Here is a 23768-nt window from a genome sequence, read left to right as displayed (position 1 = left end):
CCACATTGAAGGACAAAAACAAAGCTTTCCTCAACAACACATAGTGAGAAAAGTATAGATTAACTAAACCCTGCAAGTAAAAACTACTGCAATAAACTTATGAAGGTAAGAAAACTCCTACAAATCCTTCTCCATGCTCAAACACCTTCAAGAACTGCTCCAAAACACTGATTGATCCATACAACCATGAAATTGAACCTGCAAAAATTTCCTTTAGATGTGCTCAAATCAGAAAATAGAGGTTACCATTAGATCCAAAATGTCCAAAGACCCCTAGATAGACTCTTCTTGAGCTCTAAAAGGACAAAAACTCACAAAGATATTGCTCTACAAGCTCTCCATGTATTTTTTGTTGTTATCCATCCTACAAATCGGACTAATAATATAACTGTCCTACAAACTCGCCATGTTTTTCGCCGCGGAGGCGAAAATTTCATCCTTTGATGGTGAAATTTGTTGGACAATTAAATTTCCCAATAACCCTTGTGTGCAAAAAACTAGGCCATGTGGCCATGGGCTGGACCTTAATGCCTGCCCCCATTGGCTTAGCACCTTAACTATTGGGGTCGTGGTCATGTAGTGCTCATAGGGCCGAGGGTTGGGCCAATGACTCGCCCTTCCCATCGAGCTCCTTGCCTTTGTGCGTCGGGTCATATGGTTATGACGGAACCAAGGGATGGCACCCTCCGTAAGGGCCCTCCACCGAGCGCATGCCCACAGTTTGATGCAGAGTCATATGGCTGTGGGCTAGGGCCACCCTAAGACCTTCTCTGCTGAACGTTGTTCTGGTGTGTGCCTGTGGTCTCGTGGGAGAAACATGACCATGGGCTGGGCTATGTCCTAGCCCCCTCTCAGCTACGCCTTCCACTGAGGTCTTATGGAAAGTATTGTGACGAGGGGTTGGGGATGGTCCCAAGCTCCATACCTTATGCGCTATGGTCATATGCTATTGTCGTGATCGAGGGTTGGGGCTGGAAACCCGACCCCTTTTCCCAAATAAGCGCTATTGTAAACTTTATATACATGGGTTTGTCCATAATAATAATAAGACCCATAGTGAGCCTAGTAGTAAGCTGTTGCATTGTTGAACATGAGGTCGGGGGTTTGAGTCCTGCAAGGCCTCTGGCTAACCATACCAAAATTTTGATGCACCTTGGGGTGCCACGTGGCAACCCGTGATTGGGCCATGTGGCACCTTCCTATTGGTCCACTCAATCATTCACAAACCAATAAAAAAACGTCCCAAAATCGATGAAACAGAACATGCCAAGTGTCAACATCCAATTGATTCGTACTTACAAAGTCACCTTGCTTACTGAATTGTACATTCACAGAGGTAGCTGTGCAGTCAACAAACCTGTTCATTTTTAGTTGTTGGGCCAAACGATAAGAATGTAATAAATTGAGCATACGATTTAGGATTGAGGTGAAACAAACGTCATTGGATTCAGAACGATGACCACTTCGACTTGATGCTGGTTTCAAGACTTTCCAGACAATTTAATTTTTGAGCTAAAATTTGATCACCTGATCACTCAAGTAAATTTTGTTGCAATTATTCAGTTTTATGAATGGAAATATAGTTACCAAAACTATTGGAACATAACCTACTTCATATATGTTCAAAGAGATGAGGAGGCTACATTGTAAGTATGAATGTAGTGATTCTCCTAAAGAATAAAACCTAATTTCCTTTTCCGTGGATGTTTCCTTGATGAGATGTCAGGGTCTTACCACATAAATCTTGTGTACTACTGTGAATTATTTTGTGTTCCATTTTATTGTGAATGATCTAATTTGCATAATTTGGAAAACAAATATATTTCTTAAATTTAAGATTCCAAATTATCTTAAAATGTATAGGGTATGAAAACCATAATATCTTGAATTTTGGAGTTTTGGTAAAATTTGCAATTTTCATTTTCATCCATACCAATTATATTATGAAGAAGGGAATGACGTAATGTTAGTTTTTAGTAGCATCCGACAAGTTTTCTAGTCTGAACTTGTGTTAGAGAGGCTAAAGAACACAAGATCTCCAAAACTTAGAAAAGGTTTCTGGAGAAAATATCTAGAGACCACTCAATTATTTTAATTGATCATTAATTAAATATTTCCTATGGCTAACTTAGGAAAATTTATTAATTAATAGTAATTAATTGAAAAAGATTGAGAAAGATATAGAGACTCACACATATCAAATCTAAGATGATCTTATAAATTGATAACAATTTAATCAGGGTCGTTGGTGATCCAACGAGAGATTATAAGAGTAGGTTGATGGGTAGAGGAGAAGACACATCGAAAAGCGGGAAGAGTGAGTTCCTTGGCAGATCGAGATATCAAGTTACAGAGATTCAACTGGAAGAGAGTTCAAGCTAGAGCATCAGTGTTTGAGGGAGTAGTAGCAGAGTTCCGATGGAGTTCTAGTGCTGGATAGCTTGTAGAAGGCAGGTTGCATCATTTTCTCAATGAGGTTGTGCAGTGGTAGAACAAAAGCTTCAGGTGGCCAATTTGATTTATCCAAAGAGGAGGTAGATTCAGGTGCTAGAAGCTGGGAATTTTCTAGGAGGCCGAGCGAGTCATTTCCATAGGCAGAGTAAGGCAAAATGACAGATTCCGAGCAGTTCTAGAGACAATGTGAGTAAAGCCTTCACAAACACTATGCAAAGTTTGACGCAGGGGAAGTTTGATTAGCCCAGTTGGGCAAGTTCTTGGAGTTGGACCAGTTGTAGAGTGAGACAATTTGTCTCAAGAATATTTTGGTCATATTATTTTGTTGGAGGATTTCTAGTGAGGCATCCAAATTATTGTACTCATATTTTTTCCATTTCATAATAATAAAAATAAATCCTCATCTACTGCACTGGTTTTCCCTTAGGGGTTTTTCGGGGGGCGTTAGTCCAAAAATATTGGTTTCTATCTGATTGTGTGTGCTTCTATTTTCTCAGTTCCAACATTTTATTTATCTTCCACATAATTTATTTGTGAATAATTGCAGTGTGATTTATTTTCTATTAATAAAAAAATTAATAAACTGCTAACCAGTTATAAGAATAAATTCTAGTTACTGCAATTTAAGGAAATTTCACATGGAATCAGACATTGAAGATTAGATAATAAGCTTAGTTGCACGAGAAGCATTTGTGTGTAGCTTTAGGGGGATATCTGAAGAATCAACTTCTAGATCTGCGCCGACCACTAGGAAGTGTGAATTGTAGAGGTAGGAGGTGCGATTTGCACATCTAGGTTGGAGGAAAATTCAATCAACCTAAAAATCAGAGTTTGTAGACAATGGATTTTCCAGATAGAGGGTTCCAATGAGTAGATCAGTAATTTTGTTGAGTAGATCTGAGCATACTTGATCAATGTCAGGAGGAAGAGAATAATACACAAGGATATTTCCATAATTTATCAGAGTGTTTCCAGTTCTAGGAAGGAAATCCGAGATTTCTAGTTGCAGAAGGTCATATCGGTTTTTCCAGTCAGCTAGTGTGAGCATTAGGAGCAACAGATTGTGTGCCAGATTCCATAGAAGGAATTCTAGAAGGTTGAGCGAGTTGCTTAGTTGAGCTCGCAAGTAGTGTGAGTTATCGAAGAAGGATTTTTGTAGGCAAATAAGAGAAAATCTACACATTCCTCCAGGAGTATGAGTAGCAGAGAGCAGGCCCAACACGGAAGATAGGGATATTTGCAGCAACAATCCTAGTTTTTGAGTTTTTTCATAGAGATGGCCTTAGCAGGACTTTGAGATCAGGATAGGCTTGATGGAGCCTCTAATTATGGTGTTTGGACTTTCCTTGTAGATGAGCATGGTTTGAAGACATATGCAAAGAATGTTGTAGCCATACATATAGTTCAACTACATATAGAGAACTATAATAAAGATATGGCCAAAGAAAAGAGGGCGATCCTCGATGGAGTATGGGATCATATAGTTCCATAATTCTCAGGAAAGAATACTACAAAAGAGATGTTGGATTCCATCGCAAAGATTTTACAATATTCTTCCAAGAACTATAAGATGTTTCTCAAGGAGAAGTTGAGGACTAAAAAAATGCAGAAGGGTAAGAGTGTGACTCCTTATCTCACAAAAATTCATAATGTTTAAAATGAGCTTGTAGTTCTTGGAGAGACACCTTCTAACAATGAGCTAATGTGTACAACTCTCAATGGTTTCACCAAGGAGTGAGAAACATTTGTTCAAGAATCACTATATGAGTTCAACTACCAGTTTGGGATCACTTGTGGAGTGATTTCACTCAAGAAGAGATGAGGCTTTCTCTTGTCGAGGGTATTGGCACTAGTAATAGTAGCAAAGGACCAAAGGTTGTGAAATATGAGGAGAACATAACCCTTGCATCTAAAGGGAATGAAAATAAAGGTCCCTATCATGGACAAGGTCCAAAAGGAGGAGAAAATAAGAAGGATTTGTTGAAGATAAAGTACTTTAGGTGAGGTGAATTTGGTCACTACAACACCCAAGGTTTGAGGAAGAAGAAGGACAAGAAGGAAGAGAAGCAAACAATAGCTTTGATGGAGATAGATGCGATGACCTTCGAGTTGGAGGAGTTCACATTAATAACATCTATACCTCCAAATGGAGGAGGAGCATGATGCTTCAGAGTTGCAGGACAAGTAGGATCCATATGAGGAGAAACAACCAGATCTAGTTGTTGCAGATTCCTCATGAGGATAAGTACCCTTACTATACAGGCCCACAATATTTAGTAGCAGATGGATCTTGATGTTCAACAATCATAGTAAGATCTCGAGAGACAATTGAACAAATAGTGGCAGTCATATGCTAGAGGGATGTAGAGGAAGTTAGGTGCAAACAATTACTTAGTAGATAGAGAAAAACTAGTGCAGTCAGAGACCCAAGAAGACAGTTACAGGAATAGTAGATTAGTTCTTAGTTGCAGTAATTGAAGTAGCAGCAACATGAGATCAACTACATTGTAGGTAGATTTGACAGTAGTGCAAAGTGGCATAGTGTGGTGTCAACAACATCACAACTGTAGGATGGTTCAACTATAGAGTTAGCAGATGAATCCGAGTATGCGCGGTGGTTGATGGACAATGAGAGCTAGCTATATCAGAGTTATCAGACATTGATAATGTGAGGTCGTCTAAATACATACTATAGATTATGCATCAAGATGGTGAATATGATAGTATGCAGAAGACAAGGGAGAACACCTTCCTCGCTAAGAGGGAGTGTTAGTTTTTGGTAGCATCGAATAGGTGTTCTAGTCTTGAATTATGTAAGAGAGGCTAAAGAAAAAGAGATATCCAAAACCCAGAAAAGGTTTCGGGATAAAATTCCTAGAGACCACTAAATTAATTTAATTGATCAATAATTAGATATTTCCTAGGTCTATCTTAGGAAAATTGATTAATTAACAGTAATTAATTGAAAAATATTGAGAAATATCTAATAGAGACTCACATGGATTGAGTCTAAGATGATATTAGCCATTTATAATGATTTAAACATGGTCGTTGGTGATACAATGAAAGATTATAAGAGCAGGTCGATGTGTAGAGGAGAAGACACATCAAAGAGCAAGGAGAGCAAGTTCCTTGGAAAATCGAGTTCTCCAATTTCAAAGATTCAATAGGAAGATAGTTCGAGCCAGAGAATCAATGATTGAGGGAGAAGCAACATAGTTCTAGTGGATTTCTAGTGGCGTAGAGCTCGCATAAGGGAGGCCACATTGTTTTCTAAGTGAGGCTACGAAAATGCTTAAGAGGGAAAATTCAAATCAACTAGAGAGGAGGCCGATTCAGGTGCTAGAGGTCGGGAAAAATTCCATGAGGTGATGCAAGTCATTTCCAGAGCCAAAGTCATGCAGAATGATAGATTCTAGGCAGTTCTAGGGACAATGCGAGTAGAGTTTGCGCAAAGGTTGATACAGGGGTAGTTCGAGTAGCCGAGTTGGGCCAGTTCCTGGTGTCAGATCAGTTGTAGAGTGAGACAATTTGTCTCACACATATTTTGGTCAGATTATTCTGCTAGAGGATTGGTAGAGAGGCATCCAGATTATTGTACTTAGATTTTTGTTTCTGCATAAAAATAAAAATATACCCTCATCTACTACACTAGTATTCCCTTCAGGGTTTTTCCAATAACGTTAGTCCAAAATATTGGTGTCTATTTTATTATGTGTCTTCTTCTATTTTCTCATTTCCAACATTTTATTTAGCTTTTGCAGAATTTATTTGTGAAGAATTGTAGTGCAATTTATTCAATATTAATAAGAAAATTAATAAATTGCTAACCAATTAGAAGAGTAAATTCCAATTGTTGCAATTTAAGGAAATTTCATAGCTATCCCATATTTATATGAGTATGAAATATATAAATAATGAATTACCTTTTATTGTAAATTTTAATTAATGGAAAGACAGATACTAAAAGATGCATGAGAAAGCTATGAATCGAGGAAAATGAAATTATGATTCATTAGAGTTTTGAGATATGAATGATTGTATATAGTTAGGATTGATATGAATAAATTATATACAACTAATTTGACTCTCTATTTAGCTTTATTACAAACTAGTCAATTCTAATCACATCTAAGGTCTTGTATTGGAGTTGGCAGCCTTTCTTTTTGTGGTCTGACACAAATATTTAATGAAAAATGAATTCTAGTGATAAATTAACTGGTTTATTTTTATGATGACTCAACCCAAGAATACTTCCCTTATCTTTATGTAATTTATTCTCTAATTAGTTAATATTTTATAAATGAATAGAAACACATTTTCCTTAGCTAAAATGGATTGAATAAGATTCCTCCCACTTTATATTATTTTGATACTTTATATTATTTTGATATTATTGGAATGGTGGTGCATAGTAGTGTGTTGAAAAGAGAGATTACATATCACTATTTATCTGTAAATTCACCATGATAATATGTTTCCATTATCCCTTCAATGGAGAGTTAGAGTTATGTTGGGGCATTTTTTGAAATTTCATTATTTCATAATATTATTCATATCAATGATTATGTGTGTCCAAACCTATATTAATATTTTCCATTGAAATGTACATATGTAAGACTACAATGATAAACAATTATACAAGAAACAAATCACAATAGAATATGCATGTTAGATGTAACATGAAGAAAAATAATTAGTAATAATTTTTCTAATAAGGAATTACTCATAGAATTGACATATTTTTCCATGAAAAAATTGAATGATTTACTTACTTTAAAATAGATATTTCCTTACTCATAGAATTGACATACTTTTCCATGAAAAAATTAAATGATTTACTTACTTTAAAATAAAATATTGAATGAGATATTTAACTCCCTTTGTAAACTCTATAATAAATATCACATACTTAAAATTTTCATTGTACACTATTGCATAGTGAACACCATCAATTAAAAAAAAAAAACAAATAAGTATAAAAAATCTTTTTACTAACAAAACGAAAAATTTAACCCAAAAGGAAAAATTTAACCCAAAAATACATAAATTGTAACTTTAATACCATTAATATTTATATAAAATATTATATTTATAGAAAAACATATACAAATTAATAATAAAAATTGCAAGTACAATTTACTAAGCACATTATAATTTGAATATTTTTATTCATAAATAATATGTAAAATAGGTTTATTCATAAATATATGTAATTATGTATTAATAATTGTTAAGATTCTAAAAGGGTAATAAAACATTTTCATTTATTATATATTTTATGTTTTGGTATAATAAACTAGCATTTGCACCAGATGTTGCAAAGGAAACGCCGTAAGGCATAAATTGAAGAACGCAAATAGAGCAAAAAAATACTTTGATAAAGGATAAAAATATATTGAACACTCAAATAAATGCCCCATTAACTCGAACCACTTAGTAGACATTCCATATGAAATGGGCATATGATCTAAGAACATTGCTGCATAAGAGAGCCAATTAGTCAGGTAACATAAGTATAGATGGTTTCATATATTAAAATCCATAGGTCTAACAAATCTTGTTTAGTCATTTAAGATATAGAAGCTTCGAAACCTTTGTATATGAGCTATTGTCAAAGGACTGCCCTTGTCCTCAGAAGCATTACCACTAGTACCAAGGAGATTAGGACCTTCAAGCTGCCGAACCCCATGTATTTCATTGCCTGATCTTAATGATTTCATTTGGTTATGTAAAAGCCCCATGTATTTCATTGCTTGATCTTAATGATTTCATTCGGTTATGTAAAAGGTTACACCTTCTCTGGAAATTTACAGTTGAAAATTTAAAGGCTATCATCATATTTTGGTCTTGAAGATCTCAATGTTGTGAAACTTACTATTGTCCCTTGCTTTGCAGTTGACAAAGAAATCATGTAATCTATCTTGTCTCCTATTTTTAGAGAGCCCTATTATTTATGTTTGAGCGATGCCATTCCTGTTGCTTGGTGGTGGCACTTACAAACACACAGTGCAGAGTCTGTGTGACCTATGTATAGTATACATCCCAGGACTCCAACATGACAAAATGTCTTTACCACATGGCAATTGTCTAGAAACAATTATTTAGTTCTTAATTTGCAACATTGTTCTTTTAATATAGTCTTCTCTTTAAGGTTTTTTTTTAAGGAATTAGATTCATTGACATTTCAGTGACTTAAATTATTTTTAAGTAGAATTGAAATTCCACCTCTTGTATAAATTACTTCTGATATATGTTTATGTTTCTGTTTGGCATAAAGTAAATGATGTAACCTTGCTTTGCTTTTAATAAGGACAGGTAGGTTTAATTAACTTACAATTAGAAGTAGAAATTCCTGAGCCTCATGTTCTAGATGAACCCTTGAGGATGAGCCTTTGTAAGAGAAAGTAGCATGAGAGATATGGCTATGAAGCAACTGAATTCAATTATCTAGCCTAAAATCCACCACGGTCAAAAGGAATCTCCATTTTGGGAAATGACATCTTAGAACTTACAAAATAGTTTTCCAATGTTATTGGAATACCTGAGTGGGAATTTTCCATGACAAATGAGTAATATTATTTGATGAAGAATCATACTTGGGACCTTGTTCCTCTTCCAAAGTGACACAAAAAGGTCCATTTCAACTGGGTATACCAACTCAAATAAGACGTGAATGGCTTTGTTGAAAAACATGAGGCATGTCTTATGGACAAGGTAAATTCACAGGTTGAGAGGATTGATCATGCCAAGAATTTTACCTCATTAATAAGATAGATTCTATATTTATTTTGGTTTCTCTAGCTACCTCTTGACGATAATCAGTTTACCAATGGATGTAGAGAGTGCCTTTTTGCATGGAGATCTACATGAGGAGATTTACATGCAATAGCCCCATAGTTTTTTGCAAGATCCTTCGCTTGTTTGTAAGCCTCAGTATTCCTTGTCTTGAACAATCGCCTATAGAATCTTATGAGAAGATAGATACTTTTAGGCTTCTTTTTTGGATCAACCATTATCATTATGATCTTACAGTTTACACTCAAAGATAGGGCTCTAATTTATTGACTCTAGTTCTATATGTGGATGATTTGATCATTTTGGTTCTTCATAGAGGGAATGACGTAAGGTTCAATATTTTTCCAACAAACCCCCATGAATACCCACATTGTCAACATCTATACGAAAATTTGGCCTCACTCGAGGTATGTAACGCGATTGTAAAACCTTGTATAGGTTATGTAGGGAGACAGGGGCATAGGAGGTTTTCATAGTTCACAAAAACCCAACCAAAGCTATCACAACTACTAATTCTCACAGAAAACCCTATTATTAAGACATGTAACCCCACATTTACCACACACATAACAATTTCCATATACTATAACTATAATATTGGTTGCATATATTACATGTTTTATATGAGAAACTCATTCTTCAATTGCCCTTTAGCACATATGCACAATATAACTTCAATAGGGAACAACAAAAATTGGGTTCATTCTTTATACATAGACATAGTTATATACATCAACTAATGTGGCTCCAATAATAGAAAAATTTACACAGACTCAAATTGCATCAATTACATCAATGATATTCGACATCGTAACACAACATTACACATCAAAACAAATATCTAAAGCGAAAACTCCCAACTAGTAAAAGAAATTTGTACATAAATTTAGAAGCCCCACAACTAAACTCAAAACTCATATCATCATAATATAAAACCAGCCAATTCCATAAGATACAATTAGTTCCCTCACATCATTGTCATTATATTTCAGCTTATCCACTAGCCCAACATTTCCCCTTCCTTAATGACCCCAAATGGAATCAGAGCTATCACCAATTTATACTTCAGCTCCTTCCAAATGGAAAGCGAAAAGCTTATCCACTAGCCCAACATTTCCCCTTCCTTAATGACCCCAAATGGAATCAGAGCTATCACCAATTTATACTTCAGCTCCTTCCAAATGGAAACCTTTCGCTTGGTCACAATCAGGGGAAAAGGAGTGCTACCAGCAACCTTATTTCTCGATTTCTTGGGAACTAACGAATATGCCATTGTAAACAAGGTTTGAAATTATGAAATGGGCTTTGTAATTCATGAACTGGACTTTGGAATACACTGGGCTCTTTGCGCTGCCTTGGCTCTCTACTCTCAACACTTGAAAAATGTGTAAAAATGAAACTAAAAAAAAATAAAAAATTACTAACATTCATGCTTGTCGTTCATCTCTAGCTACATTAACGTATGGGCCATCATAGCCATGCCCCTCAATAAAATTTCATGGGAAGTCTGGCATCCGAGTATCTTGGCCTGCTTAACGATACTGGCAACGGAAAGCCATACAATCACTTGTGTTGGCAATCGAGTTTGATACGGTCCAAAGTGTGCAATTCCAGGACCCTGATGGCAACCACGTGGGCATCGATATCGACAACCTCCACTCAGTTCGGGCCAAGGCTGTTGGTTATTGGACTGGGGAAAATTTCCAGGGGTTGGAACTCAAAAGCGGACGAAACATTCAGGCCTAGATTGATTACGATCATTCTCAAAACCGCCTCAATGTTAGCATCACGCCAGCCGGCTTGCAAAGACCACAGAGACCACTGATATCTGTGAAAATCAATCTGCAAAGCGTTGCGCAAGAAAAGATGTTTGTTGGCTTTTCAGCCGCTACCGGTGACACTTCAGTCCAAGACCATTACATTCTTGCGTGGAGCTTCACCACAGAAGGCATGGCATCCCAACTCAATATCTCAAGTTTACCATCGTTCGCTAAAAGGCATTCCAAGCGTCCGCGCGTAGGGCTCATAGCAGGCATTACAGTTGCAGATTTGGTTGTCTTCTCGTTGGCATTAACTAGGTATACCAACTCAAATATGATGTGAATCGCTTTGTGACAAACATGAGCCATTTCTTATGGACAAGGTAAATTCATAGGTTGAGAGGATTGACTATGCCAAGAATTTCACCTCATTGATAAGATAGATTCTATACTTATTTTTGTTTCTCTAGATGCCTCTTGACGATGATCAGTTTACCAATGGATGTAGAGAGTGCTTTTTGCATGGAGATATACATGACGGGATTTACATGGAGTAGCCCCACAGTATTTTGCAAGATCCTTCACTTGTTTGTAAGCCTCAGTATTCCTTGTCTTGTCTTGAACAATGTCTTGTCTTGAAGAATCGCCTATAGCATCTTATGAGAAGATAGATACTTTTAGGCTTCTTTTTGGGATCAACCATTATCATTATGATCCTACAGTTTACACTTAGAGATAGGGCTATATGTGGATGATTTGATCTTTTTGGTTCTTTATAGAGAGAATGACCTAAGGTTCAATATTTTTCCAACAAACACCATGAATACCCACATTGTCAACGTCTATACGAAAATGTGGTCTCACTCGAGGTATGTAATGGGATTGTAGAACCTTGTGTAAGTTATGTAGAGAGACAGGGGCATAGGAGGTTTTTCTAGTTCACAAAAACCCAGCCAAAGCTACCACAACTACTAATTCTCACAAAAAAACCAAATTAATAAGACATATAACCCCACGTTTACCACACACATAACAATGTCCATAGAATATTACTGTAATATTGGTTGCATATATTACATGTTTTATATGAGAAACTCATTCTTCAATAGCCCTTTAGCACATATGCACAATATAACTTCGATAGGAAACAACAAAAACTGGGTTCATTCTTTATACATAGACATAGTTATATACATCAACTAATGTAGCTACAATAATAGAAAAAATTATATAGACTCAAATAGCATCAATGATATTCACCATTGTAACACAACATTACACATCAAAAAAATATCTAAGGTGAAAACTCTCATATCATCATAATATGAAACTAGCCAATTCCATAAGATACAATTAGTTCCCTCACATCACTGCCATTATATTTCAGCTTATCCATCAGGCCCAACATTTCCCCTTCCTTAATGACCCCCAATGGAATCAGAGTTATCACCAATTTATACTTCAGCTCCTTCAGAATGGAAACCTTTCACTTAGTCACAATCAGGGGAAAAGGTGTGCTACCGGCAACCTTATTTCTTGATTTATTGGGAACTAACAAATATTCCATTGTAAACAAGGTTTGAAATCATGAAATGGGCTTCGTAATTCATGAAATGGACTTTGCAATACACTGGGCTCTCTGCACTGCCTTGGCTCTCTACTCTCAACACTTGAAAAATGTGTAAAAATGAAAAAAAAAAAAAAAAAATTACTAACAACATTCATGCTTGTCGTTCATCTCTATCTACATTAATTGACGGGCGATCATAGCCATGCCCCGCAATAAAATTTCATGGGTAGTCTGGCATCTGAGTATTTGGGCCTGCTTAACGATACCAACAATGGAAAGCCATACAATCACTTGTTGGCAATCAAGTTTGATACGGTCCAAAGTGTGCAATTCTAGGACCCTGATGGCAACCACATGGGCATCGATATCAACAACCTCCATTCAGTGTGGGCGAAGGCTGCCAGTTCTTGGACTTGGGACAATTTCCGGGGATTGGAACTCCAGAGCGGATGAAACATTCAAGCCTGGATTGATTACGATCATTCCCAAAACCGCTTCAACATTAGTGTCACGCCAGCCGGCTTGCAGAGATCACAGAGAACACTGATATCTCTGAAAATCAATATGCAAGGCATTGTGCACGAGAAGATGTTCGTTGGCTTTTCAGCGGCTACCGGTGACACTTTTGTCCAAGACCATTACATTCTTGCGTGGAACTTCACTACAGAAGGCACGACACCCCAACTCAATATATCAAGTTTACCATCATTCGCTACAAGGAATTCCAAGTGTTCGCATGTAGGGCTCATAGCAGGAATTACAATGGCAACTTTGGTTGTCTTCTTGCTGGTGTTTGCCGTTGTGTTTCTTAAAAGAAAAAAATATAGAGAAAAGATCGAAGAATGGAAGCAGGATTTTTCGCCCCATAGATTCACTTGCAAGGAACTCCGCATCGCCACCAGTGGATTCAGGGACGAAAATGTTTTGGGCTAGGGGGATTTGGGAAGGTTTATATGGGCATTCTCCCTAGCAGTGGCCAAGAAATCGTAGTGAAATGCATAACGAAAGAGTTCATGGTGGGAATGAAGGGGTTCGTGGTAGAGATCTTGACCATGGGATGTTTGTAGCACTGAACCTGGTTCAGCTACGGGGATGGTGCCAGAGGCAGAAGGAGCTATTCATTGTTTACGACCACATGCTAAATGGAAGCCTCGATAAACTCGCAAACCGTTTCAGAACGAATTTGTAACCACTTTGAACGAACGACTGAGACTTTTGCAATCGTCTAACATATAATCATGTGGCATACAAGGATGACATGTGGGCAGAGAGGGGGGTTGATTTCAGAGGGAAACGCCTTACGGCGTAATTAAAATCTTTGAATTTTGTGTCTTTTCATTAGGTAAAGAACCACTATATCCCATAAAAAGGTCATGGTATGTTTTGGGTGCCACCTCACATTTAATTATTTCCTATGACATACTGAAAGTGATGATTCCTCTAAATTCAACCCTTATTCCAATTCTCAACATTATCAATAATATGATTTCATTTAAATGATTTAATTATCCCTTTTTTACATCATTTCTCTTATCAATGAACATGATTTAATTGTCTTTTTTTACGTCATTTCTCTTACCATCATTGTCATGATAGTTTACCGGTCTTCTTTTAAGAAAATGAATATGAAGGACAATCTTATAAACACTTATTATTTTGAAATGAATATATATTAAAAGTAGAAAATTGTATTTTAATTAGGATTTTCCTACCTAATATGTTTGGTGAAATGTTGAGAATAACCAATTCATTTAATTTAGAGAGTTTTTCAAGAATTCAAATTATTCCAAAGTAGATATTACACCAAGATATGACGGTATTCTCCCTTCCAATTTACTTCGTGATGCAGGAGCATCCAGCCTGCCATGACCGGATGAAGTCTCAGCCAGGTTTGAAAGTTGTTGATCATATGGATTGTTTTTTTCTAGAGTCATCAGGTAGTTTCTTTTAATTAATTTTGTTTACTGACAGAGTTGGTGTGTTAGGTTACAATTAGTTAGACATTTAGCATTACTATGGACTGAACAATAAATAGGAAATGGTTTGTTAATTTAGGGGAGAGATGACAAAATGCTTAGTTAAGTTTTGTAGAATCAAACAAGTAGTAGTTATTAACCATAATAAGTTCGTTTAACTGAACCCTATGGCAGTTTTAATTAACTGCAAATCAACTGTAACAGAGAGATATAAAAATAGAGATGTAATACAAAGTGAGGGTTCCGCGAATCCGAATTGAAGAAATAAAAATAACATTACAGAGACAGGATTTTCTGCCATTGTCCATCCAAAAGTATTATTCAATGTTCATTACTGTAACTAAATTAATGTTTATGCAACAGTTTCATAAACAATAAACAGGGGAAGATCACGAACAACGTGATCCTGTTGTTATTTGGCATACAGTTGGTGTCCAACCTGAACGGACATTTGCCTATGGAAAAGGGAATTACAGAAAGGAAAGGACAACTTGAGAATAGGACAAAAAGACCACATAACAGAGACAACATTACACAGGAGACGACCAAACACAGAGGTATTTCCGTTACACATTTTTTTTGTATTATCGTGAATCAAATATCATCCATTGAAAAGAAAACTATTGTCATTTATATTGTCAAATGAAACACATACATTGCTGGTTCTCATCTCCATAGAACAACCAAACCAAATACATAACTGTGACTGGCATTAGGGTTGAAACCCTCGACGAGGGTTTATATATATAACCACAAACATTCTTTCTACCGACGACGTTGAAAACAACACAGTATAGCTACCAACAGAGACAAACTACAGTACAACAATAATTACAGACAAACTACGACAAGCCGAGGCCACTATCCTACAGGACTTTTCGTATCTCGAAAGCTGGAAGATTCAGGGCCTACTGAAAGGTTCTTCCTGTGGAATAGGAGATGGAAGCCTGCGCGCTCAAGTCGAAACCATAGACCTGTACAGAAAACAAACCCGAAGGTTAATATACAAAGCGAGTTATAGGAAATAAGACGGGGGCAATCATACCAAACAATATGAGAAAAGAACTGCTATAGCTTACCTGAGCGGACAGAGCCGAATTCGAGAAGTAGAATCATCACATATGGATTTGTAAAACTGCAGACCGAAGGAGCAATGTTGATAAGTAACGTTTCCAGTGGGAGGATAAATTGAAGCATGGAAGGGTGTTGTTACCTGTTCGAGCCGTCGAGCGACCACCGGAGTTTTCCCTGAGTCCATAACAGTCAGTGAATTCGTGAAACAGAGATTGACAAACAGTGAAAGATGCAAGTGGGTTATACTAGAACAGTAGAGCAATAGCCTGAAGCCATTCCTTGACGGGCAAGTAAATTTTCAACAATACAGTTACAGTTGAAATCATAGTAGCCAGGAACTTACCAGAGAAAACGAAGTCACATAAGCACGTCAGAGCCGGAGTAACACCGACACACCGGGCAAGAACGTCCATGAGTCCACAACCGAGATGAAGGGAGAAGGGAATGTTCATACACACCGGAAGACACCACAGCTAACAGAACAGTGACTGCTCGACAAAAACCCTCACCGAACCTTTCAACGGCAGAACCATCTAGAATAGTGAAAAGACCAAGCGATAAGGATTAAGAGTGAGGTGGGAACCAAGCCCGAGATGTAGGGTGAACATTTAATGCAACAATAACTCGCAACTGCCACCAACAGCGAAATATCCACAGACAATCTCCACGTAGACGAAGCCATTTAGTAATAGAGCACGTCATACCGTGCGATCACATGGACCAGCGAGCCAGTGTGGTTGGGTTGCACCAAAGTGGTATCAGAGCATTAAGTTGACTGAGAATATGGAAGTAGGGCGACGAGGACGAGGCCGAGGTGCTCGTAGATTGGCAGATGAAGGGTTACGAGAGGAAATCAAAATCCTTGATGCCCGATTGGAAGCAGTAGAGGCAGGTAGGAGGAGAGATCCAGAAATGGGCGATGTCAGTGAAGAGGAAGCAGAAGTAGCAGCAGATGGACCAGAGGGAGAATCCGCAGAGGTGAAACTGCTGAGGTCTGTTTTATTAGCAAGTAGTAAACCAAAACCGGAACTCTTGATGTACGACGGTAGCCTGTCTATCGATGTTTTGTTGGATTGGATTAGCGAGATGGACAAGTACTTTGAGTGCGAAGAAGTTAGCAAAGACCGTAGAGTCAAATTTGCGGCGACGAAACTGAAGGGACACGCGACCCTATGGTGGGACAGTGTCCAGAGCGAGAGGAAGAGATTGAACAAGCTGCCGATTAAAACCTGGTCAAGAATGGTGGCCAAATTAAAGGGCAGATTTCTACCAAGGGATTATCAGATTGCATTGCACAGGCAGGTACAGAATTTGAGACGGAAAGGATTGATCGTAAAAGAGTACACGGAGGAATTCTACCGAGTGAATTTACAGGCTAGATATACCAAAGATACCGCAGAAATGACAGCCAGGTATGTTAATGGGCTGAGGATGGAAATCCTAGATGAAATAAGTATTTTATCCCCAAATAATACCGAGGAGGCATATCGGAGCGCAATAAAGGCAGAGGAAAAAATTACTAGAAGGCAAAACGCCCGGAGAGGACGAGGAGCCAACAGAGGGAAAGGCCAATCCTATGGCAGGGGCCGGATTGCTAACAGTAGTGAGGAAGCTAGCAGTTCGAAGACATCAGGAATAGCAGATAGAGGAGACAGTACGAGGGGCGGCAGATTGTCCCAGTGCGGCAGAGGGAATGGCCGAGGAAGAGGGGTTGGTTATCAATGTTATAGATGTCATAAGTGGGGCCACTGCTCGTTTGAGTGTCCAGAAGCAGATCCAGCTGGACAACGGGGTGCGTATGTGGCACAACCAGAAGAAACAACAACACTCCCTCAGGAGGCAGAGAATGCTCCAGAGACAGGAGAAGCTTTGGTGCTGCATAAAGTGCTACTGAAACCAGTCAATGAGGACACTGAACAAACACAACGGAAAGCTCTGTTTAGGACAATTTGAAAATCACGAGGTAAGTGTTGCAAATTAATAATTGACAGCGGGAGTACCGATAATTTGGTGTCCACGGAAATGGTGGAAAAATTGGCTTGAAACGCTTAAAGCATCCCAATCCGTATAGAGTTTCGTGGCTGCAAAAGGGCTACCAATTGCTGGTGGATGAACAAAGCGAGGTCGAACTTCAGAAAGGTAGATATAAGGACAAAATTTTCTGCGACATCATGCCAATGGATGTGTGTCACATCTTATTAGGCAGACCGTGGCAATACAATAGGAAGGTAACACATGATGGAGTGATGAATTGTTATAAATTCGAGAAGGACGGAATCAAGCACACGCTTGTACCTATCAGAGAAGAGAAAGGAGCAGTTGAAATAGGTGAAACCAGAGCATTGCTGGTGGGTGGAAAACAATTTTTAAAACAGGTAAAAGACAGTGAGGTAAGTTATGCAGTTGTCAAGAAATCCAAGACAGTTCTGTTGCACACAGAAATATCAGACTTACCCATAGAGATTCAACAAATGTTAGAAGAGTTTGTAGACATAGTTGTAGATGACTTGCCAGACAAGTTTCCCCCCAAGCGGACCATTAGTCACCACATCGATTTCATACCCGGAGCTAGTTTGCCGAATAAAGCAGCATACCGAATGAGCCCTAAGGATAATGAAGAAATTAGAAAACAGGAGCAAGATCTGTTGGACAAGGGTTTGATAAGGGAGAGCTTAAGCCCTTGTGTTGTACCAATAGTCCTCGCTCCCAAAAAAGGAGGGGAATGGCGGATGTGCACCGACTTAAGGGCCATTAATAAAATTACCATCCGATACAGATTTCCGTTACCGTGAATGGATGATATGATGGATTGTTTAAGCGGGGCAGCTTATTTCTCAAAAATAGATTTGAAAAGCGGATACCATCAGATTCAGATACGAGAGGGGGACGAGTGGAAGATGGCCTTTAAGACAAATGAAGGGTTGTATGAGTGGCTGGTCATGCCATTTGGGCTGAGCAATATGCCCAACACATTTATGAGGCTCATGAACGAGATGCTGAAGGAGTATATTGGGAAGTTTGTGGTCGTTTACTTGGATGACATTCTTATTTTCAGTAGAACGAAAGAAGAACACCTTCAACATGTGCGTAAGGTGCTGGAGAAATTACAGCAGAACAAACTGCTGATAAACTTGAAGAAGTGTACTTTTTTGCAGAAGGAATTATTTTACTTGGGGTTTGTGGTAGCAAAAAATGAACTGAAGATGGATCTGGAGAAGATAGCAGCAATAGTAAATTGGCCGTCTCCAAAAAATCTATTTGAAGTACATAGTTTTCACGGATTGGCAAGTTTTTATAGGAAGTTCATTAAGAATTTCAGCGAAATTTTTGCACCCATGTTAGATACCATCAAAAAGGCCAGCCAGCCTTTTCGATGGACAGAAGCAGCTGAGAAAAGTTTCTAGTTTTTGAAGAAGAAGATTGTTGAGAGGCCAATCCTGAGGCTACCAGACTTCCAAAAATTGTTTCAGATACGTTGTGACGCCAGTGGGATAGCAATTGGGGCTGTACTCAGTCAGGAGGACAAGCCGGTGGCATTCTTCAGTGAGAAACTAAATAAGAGTAGGCAGAAATACTCATCATAGGATAAAGAGTTTTATGCTGTTGTACAGGCATTAAAACACTGGAGGCATTATTTATTGGGGAACGAATTTGTGCTATTTTCGGATAATTCTGCACTACAATATATAATGCAGCAGCACAAACTCAACCACAAACATGCCAAATGTGTAGAGTATTTGCAGAGTTTTAACTTCGTACTGAAGCACATTAGTGGGCAGGCAAATAAGGTGGTAGACACATTGAATAGGAAGGCTTTACTTCTGCAAGAAAGCACTATACAGGTGCTGGGTTTTGATCACCTACGGGATCTATACCAAACAGACACAGATTTCAGAGAAGCCTATGAGGTGTGCCAAAACCCTTTGGTGAGGAGTAACAGTCCTTGGTTGGACTACAATTTACAGGAAAAGTTGCTATTTAAAGGAGGACAGTTGTGCATACCTGACTGTTCGATGAGGGAGAATATTATTCGCGAGAAACATAGTGGAGGATTGGCCGGACACTTCGGCATGGATAAGACCCTCGAGCAGCTTAATCACTTTTATTTTTGGCCAAAAATGCGACGAGATGTACAACATTTTGTGACCAAATGCAAGGTGTGCCAATTGGCAAAGGGACACAACAAGAACACAGGACTGTATGAACCGTTACCCGTCCCAAGTAGGCCGTGGGATTCTATTAGTTTGGATTTTGTCTTAGGTCTGCCGAAGACACAACGAGGATATGACTCAGTAATGGTAGTGATGGACAGATTCTCAAAAATGGCACATTTTATACCTTGTCGGAAAACCAGTGACGCCACCCACGTGGCCCACTTGTTTTTCAACGAGATTATCAGGTTACATGGACTGCCCAAATCCATCCTTTCGAACAGAGATGTGAAATTCATGGGACACTTCTGGCATACCTTATGGAAGAAGATGGACACACAATTGAGCTACAGTTCTGCATATCACCCGCAAACCGACGGGCAGACTGAAGTTGTAAACAGAAGTCTGGGAAACCTATTACGTAGCCTAGTCAGAGAGAATTCACGGATGAGGGACCAGGTGCTAGCACAGGCAGAGTTCGCTTACAACGACTCACCTAACTGCAACACAGGTTTCAGCCCCTTCCAGATTTTGTATGGCATGCATCCTTGCGGAGTGCATGAACTCCGGGATCTTGGACTGCAGGAACGACGAAGTGCGGGCGGAGAAGATTTCGCTAATGCGATGAGAGACTTGCACGAACAGGTGAAAAAAAGTTACATGACAACAGCTTAAAGTACAAACAGCACGCAGATCTAAAGAGGAAGGAAGTGCAGTTTGAAGTGGGGGACGAAGTCCTCGCACACTTACACAAGGAATGTTTCCCTAGGGGTACGTACAATAAATTGAAGTATAACAAGATAGGGCCTTGCAAAGTTCTGCAGAAGTTTTCAGCTAATGCCTACGCGATACAATTGCCACCCGGCATAGGCATCTCACCTATCTTTAACATAGCAGATCTGTTCCCATACACAACTGACCCAAAGGAAAAGGAGGAAGATGCACCCAGATAGTCTACACATTGTACCCAGGAAGATGGAGAAACTTGGAAGAGATAGATGCCTTACATTCAACCGCCCGAGATCGAAAGCATCCTCGAAACTCAGGTGGTTAGATGAACTCGACGGAAGGACTACATGCACTACCTGGTCAAGTGGAAGAACCGTCCAATCGAGGACAGTTTGTGGCTTGATGCCAGGCAGATTGCTCAAACAGGAACTTCGGTCGAGAAGCTCATGGGCCGGAGCCATGATCTCTTTTTGCCCCGGGAGCCTGATGCAGGAGCATCCAGCTCGCCATGACCGGGTGAAGTCTCAGCCAGGTTTGAAAGTTGTTGATCATCTGGATTGTTTTTTTAGAGTCATCAGGTAGTTTCTTTTAATTAATTTTGTTTACTGACAGAGTTGGTGTGTTAGGTTACAATTAGTTAGACATTTAGAATTACTATGGACTGAACAGTAAATAGGAAATGGTTTGTTAATTTAGGGGAGAGATGACAAACTGCTTAGTTAAGTTCTGTAGAATCAAACAAGTAGTAGTCATTAACCATAATAAGTTCGTTTAACTGAACCCTATGGCAGTTTTAATTAACTGCAAATCAATTGTAACAGAGAGATATAAAAACCGAGATGTAATACAAAGTGAGGGTTCCGCGAATCCGAATTGAAGAAATAAAAATAACATTACAGAGATAGGATTTTCTGCCATTGTCCATCCAAAAGTATTATTCATTGTTCATTACTGTAACTAAATTAATGTTTATGCAATAGTTTGATAAACGATAAACAGGGGAAGATCACGGACAACGTGATCCTGTTGTTATTTGGCATACAGTTGGTGTCCAACCTGAACGGACATTCGCCTACGGAAAAGGGAATTACAGAAAGGAAAGGATGACCTGAGAATAAGACAAAACGACCACATAACAGAGACAACATTACATAGGAGACGACCAAACACAGAGGTATTTCCGTTACGCATTTTTTTTGTATTATCGTGAATAAAATATCATCCATTGAAAAGAAAACTATTGTCATTTATATTGTCAAATGAAACACATACATTGCCGGTTCTCATCTCCATAGAAAAACCAAACCAAATACATAACTGTGACTGGCATTAGGGTTGAAACCCTCGATGAGGGTTTATATATATAACCACAAACATTCTTTCTACCGACGGCGTTGAAAACAACACAGTATAGCTACCAACAGAGACAAACTACAATACAACAATAATTACAGACAAACTACGACAAGCCGATGCCACTATCCTACAGGACTTTTCGTATCTCGAAAGCTGGAAGATTCAGGGCCTACCAAAAGGTTCTTCATGTGGAATAAGAGACGGAAACCCGCGCGCTCAAGTCGAAACCATAGACCTGTACAGAAAAAAAAACCCAAAGGTTAATATACAAAGCGAGTTATAGGAAATAAGCCGGGGGCAATCATACCAAACAATCTGAGAAAAGAACTGTTGTAGCTTACCTGAGCGGACATAGCCGAATTCGAGAAGTAGAATCATCACATATGGATTTGTAAAACTGCAGACCGAAGGAGAAATGTTGATAAGTAATGTTTCCAGTGGGAGGATAAATTGAAGCATGGAAGGGTGTTGTTACCTGTTCGAGCCGTCGAGCGACCACCTGAGTTTTCCCTGAGTCCATAACAGTCAGTGAATTCATGAAACAGAGATTGACAAACATTGAAAGATGCAAGTGGGTTATACTAGAACAGTAGAGCAATAGCCTGAAGCCATTCCTTGACGGGCAAGTAAATTTTCAACAATACAGTTACAGTATAAATCATAGTAGCCAGGAACTTACCAGAGAAAACGAAGTCACATAAGCACGTCAGAGCCAGAGTAACACCGACACACCGGGCAGGAACGTCCATGAGTCCACAGCCGAGCTGAAGGGAGAAGGGAATGTTCATACACACTGGAAGACACCACAGCTAACAGAACAGTGACTGCTCGACAGAAACCCTCACCGAACCTTTCAACGGCAGAACCATCCAGAATAGTGAAAAGACCAAGCGATAAGGATTAAGAGTGAGGCGGGAACCAAGCCCGAGATGTAGGGTGAACATTTAATGCAACAATAACTCACAACTGCCACCAACAGCGAAATATCCATGGACAATCTCCACGTAGACGAAGCCATTTAGTAATAGAGCACGTCATACCGTACGATCACGTGGACCAGCGGGCCAGTGTGGCTGGGTTGCACCACTTCGAGATAAATTTAATAGTCGCAAGTGACTCATACTACCTATGCCTGCAAGGATTTGTCCTGTAATATTATTGCAAGACAAATCAAATATAGTGTTTGTAGGAAATGTATATGATAGAGTATACTCACTCCCTTTCATGACAATCTATAGATTATCAATTAATACATCAACATTTGACACATATGCATATCCTAAGAGTCTCTTAATATGCACTTGTATTCTTCCACTAAATTTGTTGTTGGACAAATCCAACACATACAACTTAGTGAGACTTGTGATGCCTTGAGAAATACAACCATGTAGGTTATTATAACCAAGGCTTAAAACTTCCAATTCATGAAAAAATATGAAGTATTGAGGAAGTTCATTTGTTAATTTGTTTATCCTTAAATATAGTGTCTAAAGTTGGGTACACTTGTAAACGATGTCATGAAAAAGTTATTAGAATGAACATAGATAACTTTCATAGAAGTACAGTTATCAATACCTTTAGGAATTGGTCCTTGCAAATTGTTTTTGGATAGATTTAATATTGCAAGTGAAGCCAAACCATTAATAATATCAAGGATTGGTAGATTTCTGTAGTAAGTATCTTGAGAATTTTTAATGCTCGGAAATTCCACAGTACCCATTTTTGTGTCGAAGTTTCGAGTCTACAAAAAGACTCATCATCAAGACAAATTCCTAGAGAGAAGATTCATTCTTCTCTGTAGGAATTTGTCATGATGATGAGTCTTGTTGTAGACTCGAAACGTTGACACAAAAATGGCTACTGTGGAATTTCTGAGCACTAAAAATTCTCAATATCAAGG

At 38.5% G+C, this 23768-nt stretch overlaps 1 pseudogene; it reads left to right on the top strand.

The window, feature by feature from the left end:
- Positions 1-13146: 13146 nt before the first annotated feature.
- LOC149195083 (putative L-type lectin-domain containing receptor kinase V.2 pseudogene) lies at positions 13147-13515 on the top strand (annotated as a pseudogene).
- Positions 13516-23768: the final 10253 nt, after the last annotated feature.

Source organism: Pinus tabuliformis, chromosome 2_2, assembly GCF_031772625.1.
Source record: "Pinus tabuliformis cultivar Carrire ecotype Pingquan chromosome 2_2, CPIR1, whole genome shotgun sequence".
Lineage (NCBI taxonomy): Eukaryota > Viridiplantae > Streptophyta > Pinopsida > Pinales > Pinaceae > Pinus > Pinus tabuliformis.
This window is presented reverse-complemented; position numbering and strand designations above follow the sequence as displayed.